Genomic DNA, 18,653 nt, shown 5'->3' on the forward strand with positions numbered 1-18,653 from the left:
AGGTCATGATGATAAATTACATTAGTCTACTTTCATTGATCAGAAACTTGAAGCCTTTGCAAAATTCATAATCCAAATTTGATGGGAAATAGAATAAAAAAGTTATACATAAGCTCCAGATTGACCTGGATTTCCTTCAGTGATTGGAGAGATATAGTGTTTTAAGACAATAAACTAAAACTAAAAACAAATAAAAATGCTGTTGAAGCAACATGGGGGTGTGATCAACCTGAATGGACTTGCTCATTTTAGAATTTTAGAGCACCTGCAAATGGAGAATACCATCTGTATCCAGAGAAAGAACTGTGGAGTTGAAATAAAGACCAAAGTCTATTACCTTCAATTTTTTTTAAAAAGTGTCTTATGTACTACATCATTTTTCTATCTCTAATATTTTATTTTCTCCTCAAGGATATGATTTCTCTCCCAACACATTCAATTTTGATCAATGTAAAGCATGGAAATAGTGTAAAGATTATCAGACTGACTTCTGGGGGGTGAGGGGAAAATTGTAAAATTCAAAAGCATACAGAAAATGAGAGGCAGAAACTACTATTGTATATAATAGGAAAACAAAATATTAATAAAAATTCATGTTGATATCAATGCTTTGTAGGACATGACTGTTTCTTGGAGAAGTTCTGAATTAACATACAGGGTAACTGATGTCTAGATGAATTACATTATCAGAAATTCAGAGCTGGAAGGAACCTCAATGGTCATTTAATGTCATATATTCCTTTTATAAATAAAAAAAGGCCCAGAGAATGTAAATGACTTATCCACAGTCATAAAGCTAGCACTTAGACATAATTTTAAGATTAAATTCTCTACAAATGGTACATGGCTTGTTCTTCACAATAACTTTATGGTTATTTCCTACATTTTATAGATGAGGAAACTGAGGCTCAGCAAGATTGATTTGCCCAATATTCTATAGCAACTTAGCATTAGGTTGTATTTGAACTCAGGGTTTTCATTTCTCCAAGTCTAGTGCTCTGATCTAACTGCCACTTAGCTAGTTTGTGCAAAGCTTATCATTTTAAAAATTCTTGTTGAAAGAATCAGTAAGATAGCAGAACCAAGATGGGGGCAGATTTGGAGTCAGTAATAGCTTAAGTCTGACAGACAGCTGTGAGATCCTGGGCAAGTGTTTTTACTTGTCAGGACTGAAGGGGACTCCTTAAGACAGTCAGTTACAGATGAATTACCAAAGGGCATTGGTAGGAGTTTCCACACTGGGAATTCCAGATACTGAAGAAATCTCATGACTGTACAAAAAAAAAAAGAGGAAGAAGGAAATCAGAGACTACCAGGATTGGGAAACATTTGCAATATTTGTTATATTTCTTTGCCACCCCCCCCCATTACATCTACGATTGCACTGTTGAGAATTTCTGTAGTGGGAAATGCCTCCATTAACATAGATGAACCGATCATCTGTGACTGTAGTCTTGGAGAGTTACTTGGGGGCATTAAATGGTTAAATGACTTGCTCAGGGTCACTCTGCCTTTGTGTGTCAGATGTGAGACTTGATGTGGTCTTTATCCCCTCTGCAATGTGACCTCTTATTTTGTTAGACTCAGTTAAAACCTACTGTTTGACTAGAACTCCCCCCCAACGTGGTGCAGTGACTGGATTAAAACAACGTGTCTTTCCGTCTTTCACTATAAAAAGTCAACTTAAATGCTTTTATCCCTTTGCATACCTTAGTGAACCACAATATTGAGCATCAAGGTAATTTCAAGAAACCCTGGCACAGGATATTGACAGTTATGTTAAAAAAGAAAAGATAATGGATAAATGATGAAAAAGGTAGAACAGCTCTGTCTACCCTTGTCAATACCACAAGATAAAAAGTAAAACACTCAGGCCAGCATAGGTCTTTCTCAGTTTTAGAAACTTGGAATGTTTGTCCTTCATTTTCGAAGAAGATCACAACATCAGGGACGTGATGTCATGACAAGCATGTGAATTGGATTTAAGTGGGGGTGGTGCTACGCTAAGTCCCCAGCCTCACTTTCTCCACCAGAGACATCTGGGTCCAGTGGCCAGATATGAATCAGGATGACTGGAGGTGGCCTTGAATGTGAGGTAATCAGGATTAAGTGACTTACTCAAGGTCACACAGCTAGTGTGTCTGAGGTCAGTTTTGACCTCCCTTCCTCCTGATTCCAAAGCCAGTGCTCTATCTACTGCACCACCTAACAGCCCCCTTAGAAACAGCAAGGGTGGGGATGAGAGGAGGAAGTACAAGAGGTGGCCATCTGAGTAGCTCTTTGGTATCCTTACCATAGTAGAGAAAGCAAGGAAGATCCCTCTGTGGAGGATTTGTCTGGGACACACTTCTTTCTCTCTCAGGAATCCCTAGTGTCTCTCAAAGCTCCCGCCCCTTGGCCACCACATGAGACTTCTCTGGTCTAGCCTAGTTATCATGACTTTTTACCTTTTGAAATTATTTTGTATTTCTTTGTCTGCACTTGGTGACTGTTCCAAAGGAAGGTAATCTTCTTGAGGGCAGGGACTATTTTCATCTTTGCTCTTGTATCTACAGCACCCATGCCAATACTTGGCACCAAAGATATGCTTAATGAATGTTTGTTGACTTGAATTCAATTTCTCGGAATGATTGTTTTATGAAGATCTTTCATCATCTTTTTTGCCCTCTTTTGAACCTTCTGCTATATCAGTTTTTCTTAATGCTACAATCTGGGGAGCTGCCTGGTGCCCCAAGAATTTTGGCAAAGAAATTTTTTCTCCTTTGTGAAGGAGCTATCCCATAATCCATCAATCATTCTATCTCAATGTCTATATTTATGGAAGTAGCTCTCAATCTAATTATCTATATAGCTATTGATCTAAGCATCTATAAATATCTATCAAAGTATCAACCTAAACATCTGGCATTTTTCTCTCTGTCTCTGTCTCTGTCTGTCTCTGTCTGTCTCTGTCTCTCTCTCTCTCTCTCTCTCTAGATCATCCTTTTGGGGCTAGAGAGTACATAGAAGCAGCAGGGAAAACTGTAGGAAGTGACAAAATAATAGTGCCATTTTAGTACTTTCCTAATGTCTCCTCACTGATGTTAGGTTTCACTTCCCTGTTCAGCATTCTTATTTGATTCAGTCTTAGACATGTCAAAGGCATTCTCTGAAGATTATTGAAAAGAAATAAGTAATGTAGTTGGCAATTATTATTATTAATATTATTATTAGCTTTTTATTCCAATAAATGAGCCAGGGGCTGCCATGTGCCCCCCAGGGTTTTCCTCTGGCTGAGATGCATGCCAAGTTTTTGTGTCTAGCCCATCAGCAGTCTGGTTTGAAGGTGGACCATCACTGATGCCAGGTGGAAGACTCTGAGGTCCAGGGCAGACAGTTGCAGGAAGAAAAAAACAACTAAAGGTAGCCAGGCAGGTCCTTCTCAATCACCAGGGGCTCCTTCGTTGGGCTGCACTGCTTCACCACACAGCCATCTTTGTCAGTAAGGAACTTGGTGAAGTTCCACTTTATTGCATTGCCCAAAATGCCCTTCCCTTTGGGTTGGGTTTTTATCCATTTCCCCAGGGGGGTGGGCATCGTCGCCGTTGACACACATTTTGCTGTACATATCAAATCTTTCATTGTGGCTGGCAGTGAATTCTCGGATTTCTGCGTCACCCCTGGCTCCCACCTTCCAAACTGATGCCAAAATACGTAAGCCACACTCAGCATATCTGACATGCAGGCCGACAAGCTGAGTGTAGTTTACATCCACCTTTCCTCATTGTGCAGCTCCGTTGGTAACAATGCAGACACAGCTCCTGTGCTTATCCAGGGACACCATGCGACCCTCAATATGCTTAGCAGAAAAACTGTGCATGGACCTGGCACATCTCTAGTCATTGCCTGGAGTGGCCATGACAGCACACAGAACAGCGGGCTTCATCAAATGGTAGATGGAATTGGCATTTCTGACTCCTCTCTCCTTGAATCATCTTTTTTTATCCTCAGTGTTGCTGTCCCCTGCCATCTTTGTTTTGCCCTTCTCCTTTATGGTCATCTCTGAGTTTCAGTCTTCTTGACTGGCACTGCCATCCCACTCTTTGGTCTTCATGCACATGACCTCATCTTCATTATCCCTGAAGACAGGATCAGATTCAGTGCCAATGGAGCCTGAAAGGTGATCTCGCCAATCATCTTCAGTCTACAGCTGAAGACCCTGAGTTCTTGTGAAGCCAAATGACTTGACAAGATCAGATAGTGGGGAAAAAAAAGTGAGGCTTTGACTCCTGGACCCCTGGCTACAAAAAATGAGCCTAATGTCCATTGCACCCCCTACCCTGCCTCACATTGGTTTCCTCTTCTCTTCATGCTCATAAATGGCTGATTTCAAAATGGACTCTGGCAATCAGTCCCAGGAAGGGTTCAACTTTGCAGCAAAGGGCCAAGTCAGAGGGAGAGGAAGATGGCAGGTCTCCAGATGCCATTTCCAAGTCCCCCTTCCCTTTTGCTAGGGAAGACAGGAAGATGACTCTGCTTGGAGCTGATTGTCTATCCAATTCTCCACCAGAGTGCCTCTTGTACCAGTTCCCTCCCTCCTGTTGTCTCAAAATATGATCCCTCATTAGAAGAGTGCAGGACATTTTTCTCAGAACTCATTTTCTCTTAAGAGGAAGGGGGTAAACAATCCCTAGCTCTGAGTGTCACCATCAAAGTCTGAAGAGCACCAGAGAGCCAGGCCCAATATGCCTTTGACTCACAAAGTCTGGATTACAGTTGCCTCCTTGGGGAGGCTGCCCTGAATGCAATGCCCTGCCTCGGTCTGACATCCAAATATCAGGAAGCTAAATATATGTAGTGCAGACATTCTCAATGACAGGACGTGTTCGCTTAAAAAATATTAGGAAGTCAATAGAACTGACTTTTCAATCCTATGTATTTTATGCATTTGAAACATGATTCTAAAGGACTCCAGAAGCTTCTCCAGCCTGAGCAGCCCAAGAGAGTTGTACAATCAGGGGAAGGCTGAATGTTAATGGTCAGACCATTCATTGGCTCTGAACCTGGTTCAAATCTTGCTTCTTAAGCTATTATCTATGTGATCTTGGGTGATTCATTTCATATCACTGGTTCTCCATTTCCTAATCTAAAAATGAGGAATTTGGACTAGATGATCTCTAAGGAACTCTTCTTAATATATTATATAATAATAATAATAATAAATACAAAACATTAAAATTTAAATAAATATTGCAAAATGCTTCATTTTCACCACAATCCTGGGAGGTAGGAGCTTCTATTAACCCCAATTTACAGATGAGAAAATAGAGACACATAGTAGAGAAATAATTTATTTGTCCAAGATGGTCCAGGTAAAAAGTGACAAGAGGCTTTTTTAAAATTAAAGTTCAAATCCAGGTCTCTTCCTACTGCTTTACTGCGTTTCCAAGGTGTTGACCTAACCTGAGGTCTCGTAGCTTTTATTAAATACAAATTTTATGGGTATTTTTAGTTGTCTATATCACCAGAACTTTTTCCAGTATTCCTCCTCCTCCCCCATTCAAGGAGTCATCACATATAACAAAGAATACTTTTAAAAATATTTTCTCTTTTCCTTTATTATTTCAAAAATAATATTTATTTTTCTTTTTAAATACATACTAAAACAAATTTTGAGCATTTGTTATTTTTAAAGTCTTGAGTTTCAAATTCAGTCTTCCTTTCTTACCCTCTCCTTCCCTGAGAGAGTAAGCAATCTAATAGAGGAAAAAGAGTATTCTTAAAAGAAAAAGGGAAAAGGGAGAAATCAGCAAAGCATGGAAAAGATAAGATTTTGTCATTCCTTGATATTCCTTGTAGTGCCACTGATGCCTTCTCTCTTGTCCCCAAATGATGCAATGTTCCATATCAATGGACCTCCCACCTCTGCAAATGGTAATGGTGGGGACCCCTTCTTTGGGGTCCTATTGGTTCTTTGTAATTTTGCAATATTTCTTCTTAATTATTTTGTGATTATTCCCATTTACCATGTTGCCATATATATATATATTGCTTTCTTCATTCTGTCCCTGTCTTCTCTGTATCCATTAATATTCATCCAGCACAATAATATTCCTTTACATTCATGTCCTATAGTTGGTTTATCCATTTCCAAATCATAGATTTTGTTTCTGATTCTTTAGTAGCTTTGTATTTTAACTAATTAGTTTTGCTAATACACATTAAACTGTTGTTCCTATACCACCCAATGGTTGTTAAGTGCCATCAGCAAACTCAAAATTTGCCATCTTGGGTCAAAGCCCTTGTTCTCCACTCCAGGGATGGCTCTTTGTACAGGTTGGTATATTTTTTTTGGACCCAAGCAAGAGTTTTATCTGCTTACCCAGGGCAGTGAGTCATTGCCAGGATAAATACTTGAAGGGTAAATTCCCTTTGCTGTGGTAATGTCCTGACCACTGGCATTCAGTCAAAGCAGCCTTGTGATCTCCTTAATGATTTAAATGAAGTTCATGCATCTGAGAGGCCACATGTAAATGAGGGAATGCCCCCTCCCCAGGAAAACAAGACGAAAAGTCATATTTGTCCAAAAGTCAGCGTCACAAAGGACTGGGGAAACACCACTGGTCATTTTGTAAATGGAGACAAACCAAATCCTCAGTCTTTGGGGGGAGGGGAAAAAGAGGAAGAGGAAGGTGATACTAGACCCTCTCACTTCATTTTGGGCAGACTCCCAGTGAGAAAATTCCAATGATCCCTTCAGAGTCTCAGGGAGGCACAGGGGAAAGAACAGTGAACTTGATGCCATAGGATCTGGGTTCCAATCACAATTCTGATCAAGAGAAGGCCTGGGTTCAAACCTTGATTGAAACAGTTATTAACTGTGTGACCCTGGACAAAATTTAATCCCTCTGGGGTCAATTTCCTCATCTATAACATGAGGCAGTTGGACTCTAATGTGCTCATCAACTCTATGACTCTGTGATTCTGGATATGAGTTCAAAATTCTGCCTCAGTCATTTTTAACTGAAAGATGATGAGCCAGTTATGAGAATTAAAGGCATTTAAAGTGCTAAGTAAATATGAGTTACTATCATTCTCTCCTACATTACTAATTCAGCCCTACTCATGCTTCTCTAGCTATTCTCATGGATCAAAAGAGGACCTGTATTTGAAAAATCACTTGGCATCATGGATAAATGGAGGGTCAGTCTCCCAGTCAGGAGACCCTGGGCACAAGACCCACATTAGATAGGCACTTAAATTTCCGAAGACTGTAAACAATAGGGCTGATGACCAGTTTCATTGGAGGGAGAATCTGCATTAATAATAGCCAATAAAACCAAAGCTCCCCACCAGCTCCAACTTCCCTTCCAAGGGAAAATAAAAATTACTCAAAGAGAATCATTCATTAGCAATTTTACAGGGAGTAGAAATTGCATAGTAATAGCTTACAGAAGACCTCAGCAGCTCTAGCCTATTGTTACTTTTTTTAGCCATGAGCCAAGGAAGGTGACAATACCAAGGTCATTAATCAAGCCAACATTTTTAAAAGCACCTACTATGTTCACTGTGCTAATCACTAGGGATACAAAAAGAGGCAAAAAGCCCCTGCCTTCATGGAGGTAAGCTACAGAGACCCTCCAGCTTAACCCCTCATTTTACAGTTGGGCCCAGGAAGTCTAAATGCCTTTCCCAAGGTGTCAGAGTGGGGATGCAGATATATAGCCTCTCTTGTTTCAGAGTCATTGCAGTGATTCTTATCTAGGATCTGATTAAATTAAATGTCCTCCAAGGTCCCTTTAGCCATGAGATTCTGGGTACTTGCAACCTGCTAAAATATATAAGAGAAATGCATTGGCCTAGACTAGAGGAAAGTCATTGGCCCTGCATTGGGAAGGAGAGGGCACTTGGATTTCTAAAGACCTTAGATTAGCATCAAATTCTGAATGAAGTTGCCTTTTCTCTAGGGATGAGTCTATGACTCAAGAAAGACAGGGTAAGGAGACTGAATGTACTAGATTCTAGCAGCCATTTTCTGTAACCTTCCCATGATGCCCTCCTGAAGTTAATCAGGCCAGATTGGGAATTTCTCTGAATCACCCCAGGTTATATTTGCTCCTGAAATCCAGATGAACAGATTAGATGAATAGTTTCTATTACCTCACTGGAGAGTTGAAGGCAGTGAGTCAAACTCATTAGAAAATTGTTCTATTTGAACTACTATAAAAATGGAAGATTTATTCCAAGTAAATGACAGGTCTTAATACCAGAATCTAAAAACTGATTTATATTCTGCTTTGTGTGACACTGAATACATTGGCTCTCAGGTTAATTTTCAAGCTAGACTTTCATGGTCTCAGCATGAATGTTGCAATGAATAATTTTCAAACTACTGCTTGCAAAACAGCAAAAAAAATTAAGATTACAATACTTGAAATAAATCAGCAATGTCTTGAAAATGGATGTTCTCTTCCATGAGGCAAATTTCCACCTCTTCTTGTCTGTGAAGCCCATCTTCCCATAAAGATGCTAAAGGGAGCCCCCTCAATGCTAGATTTTCTCCAATTTTCTTGGCCTTGCTGTAATAGCAAAGGAGCATCTGGAGCCCCTGCTCTTGCATGGGGCCACCCTGTCTCCTTTTTCCATCAGACAGTTCTTTGATGTACTTCCTTAGTCATATACTTCTCTTGACTAAATTAGAGAAAATAGTGCCGGAGGTTATTTTCCAAATGCTGAAATGAGGTTGTCTGATAACCAATCCTCCATTGGCTTCATGAGCTACTTTAGCTCACAGAACAGAGTCTGGTCAAATTCAGTTTATAATCTTGTCTGATTAGTTTTATTTGTTCTTGTGTGTGTTCAAGGAAAATAAACTCATCGTGAATACTATTTTCCCAGTGTCTTTTAAATTATGGCCATGAATACTTTAAAAAAACAAAATCATACCTCTTATTCCAAATGCACCAGGAAATTTCTAAAGACTGTCACCAACAGGGCTGATGACCAGTTTCAATAGAAGGAGTATGTGCAATAATAGTATCCTTTAAAAAAAATCAAAAAACATTCAGAGAAAAAAAGAAATGATTTTGTAGATGATGAGAAGAGTAAGGCAGAATAAAATTACAGCAATGCCCCCAAATTATTTCCCTAACTCACAATATTATTTTTTAACATTTTTATTTAATGTTTAATCCCTCTCCTCTCCCCTTTCTGAGATAGGAAACAATCAGATATAGGTTATACATATTTAATTATATAAAACATTTCCATATTTGTCATTTTTATACAAGAAGACTAGAATAAAATTTAAAAAAACAGTGAAAAATGGCTACTTCAGCCTATAGTTAAATAATATCAGTTCAGGTGGAAGATAGTATGTTTCATTATTAATCCAAAATATTGCTCTTATTGTGTATAGCATCCTGCTGGTTCTGTTCATTTGACTATGCTTCAGTTCACGTAGGTCTTTGCAGGTTTTTCTGAAACCATCCTGCTAATTATCATAATACAATGATATTCCATCACACGCATACACCATAGTTTGTTCAGTCATTCCTCAAACAATAGGTATCCCTTGCATTCCCAATTCTCAGTCACCACAAAAAGAGCTGCTATAAATATTTTTGTACAAATAGTGCTTCCCTCCTCTTTTTGACTTTGTGATACAGATCTGGGAGTAGTATTGCTGGATCAAAGGGTATGCATAGTTTGCATGCTTTTGGGCATAGTTACAAATTCTTTTCCAGAATGGTTACATCACATCACATCTCTGCTAACCGTGCATTAGTGTCCCAGTTTCCCCATATCTCTTCCAACATTCATCATTTTCCCTTTTTGTCAGATTAACCAATCTGATAGAGTTGAGGTGGTGTTTCAGAGTTATTTTAATTTATATTTCTCTAATCAATAGTGATTTAAAATATTTTTTCATATGACTATAGATAATTTTGATTTCTTTGTCTGAAAACTTCCTGTTCATATCCTCTAATTACTTATCAATTGGGGAATGGCTTTTATTCTTATAAATTTGACTCAGTTTTCTTAATATTAAAGAAATGAGACCTCTATCAGAGATACTTGTTGCAAAAATTTTTGCCCAGTTATAAGCTTTCCTTAAAATTGTCATTTCCAGGAGCAGTTAGGTGGCACAGTGGATAGAGCACTGGCCCTGGAGTCAGGAGTACCTGAGTTCAAATCCAGCCTCAGGCACTTAATAATTACCTAGCTGTGTGGCCTTGGGCAAGCCACTTAAACCCCATTTGCCTTGCTATCTAGCTTTATTTCTAAATTCTTTCCTTATCCATAAATCTGACAGATAATCCCATGCTCTCATAATCTTTTTATGATATCACCTTTTATATATAATTTGTCTACCCATTTTGACCGTCTCTTGGTATATGGTGTGAGATATTGGTCTATTTAGTTTTTGCCATACTGTTTTCCAGTTTTCGCAGCAGCTTTTGTCAAATGAGTTTTTGTTCCAAAAGACAAGATTATTTCAAGGATCAAAGAAGAACCTGGGATCCTTGCTTTTTGTGTTCCAGGGGAGAGCACAGGCTTAGGAGTCAGGAAGTCTTGACTGTGTGACCTTGGGTAAGTCACTCAAGCTCTCCATGGTGCTAAAGTCTCTTATATTCCAAAGGACAGTCAGGTTGTAATTTCTGGATCAGTAGATGCAGTTTCAATCAAGGACTTCCCTATGGGGGAGAAATCATAATATTGGACCAAAAAGAAGTTTGAAAAAAATTATCTGTTAATAGATGAAAGACATTCCATCTTTCTGAATCCCCCTCCTTTCCTGCTTCTGTTATTTATAATTATCCCAGGTCTGCTTAAAGGTACACAGGAAGTCTCTCTCCTATAGAATACCAGCTCTTGAAGGCAGGGATCATTTTGTTTTGCTTTTCCATTTTATCTGGAATACCATCAGGAAGGAAGAGAGAAAACACTCATTTCCTTAGCACCTACTACTTAACAAATACTGGGTCAAATGTTTGGTATTGATCAATCAATCAATCATCAAAACACTCCTGGGAAATGCTATTATTATCACCATTTTACAGATGAAGAAACCGAAGAAACCTAATAGAGAAATATTAGGTAACTTGCCCAGTGCCAAACAACTAGTAAGTATACAAGGTTAGATTTGAACTTGGGCCTTTGTGACTTCAAGTCCAGCACCTTCCTTATCCACCTAGCTGTCTCCAGTAATCATAGCAGTGTGTCATTTTTGAAGTGGAAAGGATGATAAAAGTCATCTTGTCCATCTTCTCCTCACTTCTCAGATAAAGGTTGCCTAGTCAAGCAAGAAGGGGCCATGTTAGGACAAATTGAAGGGAGAAAAAAATTGCATTTGACTGATCCTTTCCTACTCTGCCAGCGCAGATGGCAGCACATCTCTGCCATTGCATCCTGGGCTATCATGTGGATCTCTCCACAGATACTCCATAGTTGACCTTCCTGGAGGTCAAGGGATCATTACCTAAATATCTGATAGCTCTATTTGCCTAGAATTGATGTCTTTTATTATTTCCTTTCATACATTTATAAACTTTATCCTGGGAGTTCATTATCAACAATCAGTGACCATTTATTAAGTGCCTTCTATGAGACAGACAAATATTGGTAATATAAACACAGAAGAAAGACAATTGCTTCTCTTACAGAGCTTTGGTCAGCTGCAGGAAGAAAATTGAAAAGGGGTGGGGTAGGAGAGAAGGAGAAGATACACAACTGGTTGGGCTGGGGGTAGAGTTGAAGTCCCACAGTGGTTCAGCCAAGTGAGAAATGAAGTGTTAGAAAGTCAAATGGGAGCTTGGAGGTGATGACCCCATCCTCTACTGAGAGGATGTGGGGAAGACCAAAACTGATGGGATCTCCTAGGCTGAGGAGGCGATCCCAATTAATGTGTTCTGGAGCTTGTGGGAGAAGTCAATCAGGAAAGTTCCAAAGTGTAACAACCAGGTGAGGAATGAGGAGAGGGCAAAGCTGAGCTCCCTTCCTCAGTGGAGGCTTGGAGTTCCTGGCTCCATCCTCCAATCAGAAAGACTTTGGAGTCCCAAGGCTGATGGGATCTTGAAGGATTCCCCAGACTTTTGGCCAAAATATCCGGGACACAGAAGAGGTCCAGAGTCCTTTTTCTACCTCATTCTCTACATCGATCATGTCAGGATAGGTTCACCCTTTCCCTTGCTCTGTGCCATATCTTTACCATCATTCTCATTTGCTGCAGTTGTCTTTTAAAAATACATTATTTAGGGGTGGCTAGGTGGTGCAGTGGATAAAGCACTGGCCTTGGAGATAGGAGTACCTGGGTTCAAGTCCAGCCTCAGACACTTCATAATTACCTAGGTGTGTGGCCTTGGGCAAGCCACTTAACCCCATTTGCCTTGCAAAAACCTAAAAAAAATACATTATTCAAATGGCATTTTATCTTTACATTGCTTTCACTTCCAGAAAAGAACATTTCCTTTATCCCCCCCACCCCTTTATCATGCTCTCCAGATTGAATGCTCCCCTTTGTAAAAAAGAGAAACAATTAAGAAAAAAACAGTACCTGCCACTGACACTATAGAATCCATTCTGTCCCAGTAGTCCTCTACCTCTCTGAAGGGCAAGAGCCTATGTATTCTCCATGGTCCATTCTGGTTTTCCATTTACAAAGAGTCTGGCTGCCTTTAGCGGTCTTCACAGTCTCTTGGAGTCATTGGAGTTATTGGTTTCTTGGTTCTCCATCTTTCTTTCTCCCTGGCTGCTTGTAAATCTTCCCATACTTGTTTGAATTGCACAAATTTGCCATTTTTTGACTGATGGGCAGTAATGTTCTGATATATTTAGATACCATCTTTTTTGCATTTTTTTCAATTACAGTTCACCCATGTACCTTATGTTTTTGTCTTTAGAGTTAGCCAGGAAGCAAGCATTTATTAGGTACCTTTTTTCTGTATCCCCAGCTCTTGGCCAAGTGTCTGGGGATAAAGAAAAAGACCCCAAACCATTTTTTTCCCTTTAGGGAACTAACAATTTAATAGAGACAACCAAAGGCAAACATCCACATCCAAGCAAGATACAGATAGGAGGAACTGGAAATAACCCCAGAAAGAAATCAGTAGCATTTCGGGGGGACAGGGAAGGTCTTTGGGAGAAAGCCAAATTCTACCTGGGGATTGAAGGAGGACAGGGAGGGCAGGAGATGGGAGATGATGAGGGAGAGAGTTCCAAGTATGCACAATATCCATGGAAAATGCATGAAGGGAAATGAAATATTTTGTGTGAGCTTCCTGGAGTTGTTAGTGAAAGGTTGAAAATATAATCACTTTTCTCACGTAATTCCAAATTAAAATTCAGAAAAGTTGGAACAATTCATAATTCCGCCAGCAGTATTTTAGTAGGTCCCAAATCCCTTACAGCATTATAGTTTCCTGTTTTGGTTTGGGGTTGTTTTGGTTACATGCACTAATTTGCAGGTGAAACCTCAGGGTTATTTTAATTTGCATTTCTACTTGTGGAAAAAAAATCTATCCTTGTGTTTTAGCCAAATCTGTCCGAAGCATATTTTTATTAAGGTTCTTTCTACTTGGATTGCAATTCTGACCTCTTCCCTCCAGCAGTTTCCAACTCCCATTTTATAGTAATTGTGAAACAAAAGAAGAGATTCCATGGAAATGGTAAACAAAAGCTACATTTTGGTTTTAAGAAGTATTAAACAAAGAGATTAGAGTTAAACCAAAGGGTACACATCTTTGTTGAAGATGCTTTCCTGAAACTAATTATCCCCACTAACACATCCTCTCTTGGCTTGGTCAGTGGTAAACAAAAGGAACCCCTTACTGAATTTAGATTGAGGAAAAAGTCAACCCCCCTCTTCATTTGGACATCACAAGCCCTCTCTGATGATCCAGATCCTCCTTCTGCCTTGTTTGAAGGAAATAAGCCCACTCTCTGGTTTGATTCAAAGTGTCATCAGATACCTACACCTCAAACAATCAATCAACAGACAGGATTAGGATTTTAAAATTCAGGCATAAAAAAAGATCATCCATGTCATTTTATATTTTTCAGGTGCAAACTCATAACTGACCAACCAAAACAGCAAACCATGCCCTGAGGGGTTTTAAATATTATGATATTTCAGTAAGAGGGTAGTGAAATGGCAGCCCAGTGGACCAGCCCAGGGGTAAAGAACCCCCAAGCTGGAAAATAATAAAATAAGAGGTTTTCTTACTTTCTTCCCTTCCCTATTTCCATTGATAATTTTCCATGAAGAGGAGACCAGTTTGAGACAAGGCATCCATTGGAAAGACCTACTGAGGTCAGATCTAGATGAACATGGACCCAACCAGGTTCAGAAAGATGGCTACCTGGAGGAGGAAGTAGCTTCAAAAAGTTTCCTTGGTGCTAGAGAGACGCACAGGCTATGGATTCCCCAAAGGCATCTGTTCTCAGAGGTCAGCAAGAACTACATTGAAGGGAAACTTCAGGAAGATTTGATAAGGGAGAAACAGACTTCCAGGACCAGGAGCTATGAGGTTCCCCTTTGGCAAATGTGTTCTCTACCTCAACACCTTAGTACTCTGAATCCACTTTGCCCAAGGATATTGTGTGTACAAGAGGACAGAAAGGAAAGTTTTTGTAACTTCTGGGGAAGTTACATTTTCAAAACACTAATTATTTCGGATTGACTGATTATTGATGGAAAACATATTGATGGGAGTTTGTGAGTCCAGAAACTAATTCATTTTGAATCATCACCACCAGAATATTAGCATTAGAAGAATCGATCTTTGTAGGCAGAATTGCTGTGGTTCTGAGAATTGTACCCCTTGGGTACCTGGTCTACTCATGTGGATGGAATTTGGGAAAGTACCTACAAAGTAGATGGTAAATAACAGCTAAGATTTCATTGCTTAGCTACATCTTTTTTTCATTGCCCTTTCTATTATGAACTTAATCCACAATAAACAGAAACATTTCATTGTGTAAAGAAGAGAAAGATTTTATAATAATTTCTTAAGAATTAAGAATTTATATGAATTTCTGTTTTATATATAGTTTATTTTTGAAGAACTATCCATAGAGCCTGCTTATGGTGAAGTGGAGGTTTGAGCTAAAGTACAGGAACCTGCTGATCAGCATGGAGGAAGAGGGCTCCCAAGAGGGGCTGAGGGGGTGCTTGTGGCCTATGGAGGAATGAATAGGCCCAGGGTGGAAATGTTCTCATGCTGCTTAGTCATGAGATCAGGCCTATGAGTAACCTCTGCAGTTCCCTCCTGGGTGAAGATATGTGTGTGTATGTGTGTATGTGTGTATCTATCTATATATCTATATCTATCTATCATCTATCTATCTATCTCATGGACTATGAACATTATTCCTCCATTTGTGTTGTCCTATGATGATATCTAGGCTAATTTCTTTTGAAAGAAAATGAAACTAATTGAGAAGACTCCATCGTGTTATAGAGCTTAATATACTCAGTAGAGAGTAATATTTGAATAAGGGCATCTGGAAGACTTTACTTTCATTAGAGAATCCCTCTTTTACCCAGATTCTCTGAAGGACATCCTCCATGACACTAATAGTTTTGTAAGAACCTGTTTCACTGCTTCATATCTTATTTGATACTGATGATTAGAGGATCTTCACCTATATACATGAAAAATCTTGAATGATAATTGAGTTTCCCATGAAATGATGTTTCTTGTCTTTCAGATATGGGATGATGCCAATATCACTTCTTTTATGTGTTTCTTCAAGAAGGACATCCTTTTATCTGACTCCAAAGTTTATCCATTGGTTTTATTTTTAAGATGACTATCAATATAGATGACGTTTGGTACCCCTCATGGTGAATCAACTTGTTAGTCATCACACAAAGGTTACATTTAGGTATCTAATAAGTAAACACATGATTTACTAAGAATTGTGATGCTATTTCTCCTTTTCCACTAGTATTGTAGAAGTAGAATGGGGCCCATGGTCTCCAAAGCCAAATTTCATCATCTCAGTGGTCAGTTTAATGATTCTGAGTCATTATTTCTTTTTTTTAATTAATTAATTAGTTAATTAATTTTGAATTTTACAATTTTTCCCCTAATCTCACTTCCCTCCCCCCACCCCCTATAGAAGGCAGTCTGTTAGTCTTTACATTGTTTCCATGGTCTACGTTGATCTTAGTTGAATGTGATGAGAGAGAAATCATATCCTTAAGGGAAAAAAATAAAGTATAAGAGATAGCAAAATTACATAATAAGATAATGGGGGTTTTTTCATTACAGGTAATCATCTTTGGTCTTTGTTGAGTCATTATTTCTTAAGTTAGTGATTCTCAAAAAAGGAGCCACACTCTCTCATTGAAATTGTACTCTTGCTCTACTCTCAGTTGCCAGAACCATTGCCAGCTTGGATTCTTGTGGCATGACCTTAAAGAACTCACAGTCTAATATATCATGATGATAAGGCATCTGAGCAAGCCTTTTGTGGAAGCACTCTACACTGAGGAGTCACTCTATGAAGCTTCCGGTCTATGAACACTTTTTTCCACTCATCTAATTATAAGTACCCATTCTGTGCCAGGCATGATTAAAGACACAAAAATCTATAACAAGGGCAAAGTCAAAAAATGAAACAGTTGCTCATTTAGAGGAAATTACATCTAGTTGGACATCAACATTTGCTGAGCATTGAATTTGGAACCAGAGGACTCAAGTTTGAATCCCATCGCTGCCTCAAAATACCTATAGGAGTTTGGATAAGTCACTTCACTGTTGTGCCTCAATTTTATCATCTGTATAAGAAGGGAATTGGACTAGATGACCTCCAAGCTCCCTCTCTTCTCTGTGATCCTACCAAAGATGGGCAGACAGAAAAGTAGCCACCAGAGCTGGAAAGGGCAAAGGGTCTTTTTGGTTCTTTGGTTCTGCTGGTTCTTTCTCAATGGCTACTATGATCCCCATGATCTGCAGCCTCTTTCCCATCCCCAGCCAGAAAATCTGCTCTGATTTAAATGAAGGAGCTGATTAAAAAGGAGAAGAAAACATATTTAGTGTTTGGTAGAAACACATTCTAACCCCCTATCTTCACATTTAAGGACATACAAGTGGAAAAATGACCTCTGCAGCTCTGGTTACATCAGTTAACAAGAAGGATTGTCCTCTCTATGGGAAAGGCATAGGGTATTGTGGGGAAAGCACTGGATTTGAGAAAGAGAACGGAGTTCAAATTCTGGTTGCTGACAGGTAACAATTTTAACTCTTGCCAAGTAACCTAATTATAATGATTGGTATTTAGTAATCTATTGCAACCTATTATAGAATGTCACAGTAACATTTTGAGATAGTTGAACATTGTTATCTCAATTTTACAATTGAGGAAAATCTTGGGTTCTGAGGATTTAAATGATTTGCCCATAATCATTAGAGATAACACTCAAAGCCAGTTCTGACTGACTTCCAGTCTAGCACTTAACTTATTATTCCATGTTGCCCAGTGAACTACACCTCTTTGAACTTTTGTTTCTCCATCTGTAAAATGGGACAGCAATACTTGTAATTCTACCTTACAGTGTTGGTATGAAGTTAGGAAACTGGAAGTATCATAGAAGTGATTTATGCAATGATTCAGGCAGGCTTTATTAGATGTCTGTTGTTTGTATTCATTAACATGACATAGTCATAGTTAATAGAGGGCTGGGTTTAGATCCTGGAAGAACTGGGTTCAAATCTTACCTCTGATACTGACTGACTGTTTGACTCTGGTTGAGATGCTTAATGTTTCTCAGTGGTTCAGACAACTTTCTCTGACCATAGGTTGCAGAAAAGGTCCATTTAGACCAGGGGTGGGGAATCTTTTTTTCTGCCAAGGGCCATCTGGATATTTATCATTTGAGGGCCATACAAAATTATCATCTTAAAAATTAGTCTGCTACATTTGTCCAAACATTTAAATAATCCTCCTTTGAAAAGGATGCAGATGAAGAATCATTATGTTAAGGACTTGGGAAAAAAGTCCCCCTACAAATTCTGAGCACAGTGACTGCAGCCTTCTGGGAAAACAATTCTCATCCATAGAAATAGTCATTTTGGACATAGACCATGTATTTGAAGTGCCAGCAAACTTTGCAAGTGTGGAAGGTAAATGCACTTTGTGTTAATGAGTTAATTAGAAAGTCCCAACAAAAAATTGCATCTTTCTGACTGCAAAAGACAAAACTTCAGATTCCAGAGGGATCAGTTGACTGATCTACTCATGTGATTTCTTAGAAGAAGGAAGGCAATGTGAGGGGAGCTCCTAGGGAGCTTTGGGCTCTTCACCAAGAGGTAGGTGGTCTTCATCCACCTGCTCCTTATGTGCTTTCTCAGGTTAATGAACTCTGTCTTCAGATTGAAGGAACCACTAGCAGTGATAGACATACTCCTATATGTTCTATGACCAGGGTGAATTAACCATATGGAAGAAAAAGAAAGAGAGAAAAGCTAAGTAATTCTAAAATGTATGGTTGTTCACCTGGATGTTGTTGGTAAGACCATGTCTAGAAGTGGAAGGAAGGTTGGACTGGTCAAGTCTCACCCCACCTCCAATTCATTTTCCTGCATGATCAGGGAGCTGCCTTGGGAGCAGCTAGTTGGTACAATGGATAGAGCAGTGGTCTTGGAGTCAGGAGGACAGGAGTCTGA

General features: G+C 39.1%; 1 pseudogene; it reads right to left on the reverse strand.

Annotated features, from left to right (window-relative positions):
- Positions 1 to 3,396: 3,396 nt before the first annotated feature.
- On the reverse strand, positions 3,397 to 15,549 carry LOC141511134 (phospholipid hydroperoxide glutathione peroxidase pseudogene; annotated as a pseudogene).
- Between the last annotated feature and the right edge of the window lie 3,104 nt (positions 15,550 to 18,653).

Source organism: Macrotis lagotis, chromosome 2, assembly GCF_037893015.1.
Source record: "Macrotis lagotis isolate mMagLag1 chromosome 2, bilby.v1.9.chrom.fasta, whole genome shotgun sequence".
In the NCBI taxonomy this organism is placed as follows: Eukaryota; Metazoa; Chordata; class Mammalia; order Peramelemorphia; family Peramelidae; genus Macrotis; species Macrotis lagotis.